We start from the raw sequence: 354 nt of genomic DNA, 5'->3' as shown, positions 1-354 counted from the left end.
TCAGTTTAAATGTTCTTTATATCAGCTCAACGAATTTCTGTTCAATCAATTTCATTCAACAGTAGAAATTATGATGTTTTAGGTTTTTAAATAAAAATGTTAACAAGAAAATAGAGAAAATGTGTTTTTAACATTAACAAGTATTGTCTTCAATTCATGTATAAATCAAATCCCCATTCAAAAAGTTTTTCTACACTATTTTTTATGCACCGTCTCCACTCGCATTTAGTTCCTATTACATTAGATACACGTTGACCGTTGAAATCCAATGGAAGTGGAGAATAGTGTAAAGCTGTTTGGAGTTCTTTGTCCAAACCACTCTTGAATCGTGAAATTCACGCGATATGTAAAACA

This window comes from Sitodiplosis mosellana, unplaced genomic scaffold, assembly GCF_009176505.1.
Source record: "Sitodiplosis mosellana isolate CC-2019 unplaced genomic scaffold, AAFC_SMos_1.0 Smas_scaffold_3, whole genome shotgun sequence".
In the NCBI taxonomy this organism is placed as follows: Eukaryota; Metazoa; Arthropoda; class Insecta; order Diptera; family Cecidomyiidae; genus Sitodiplosis; species Sitodiplosis mosellana.
Note: the sequence above shows the minus strand (reverse complement) of the source record.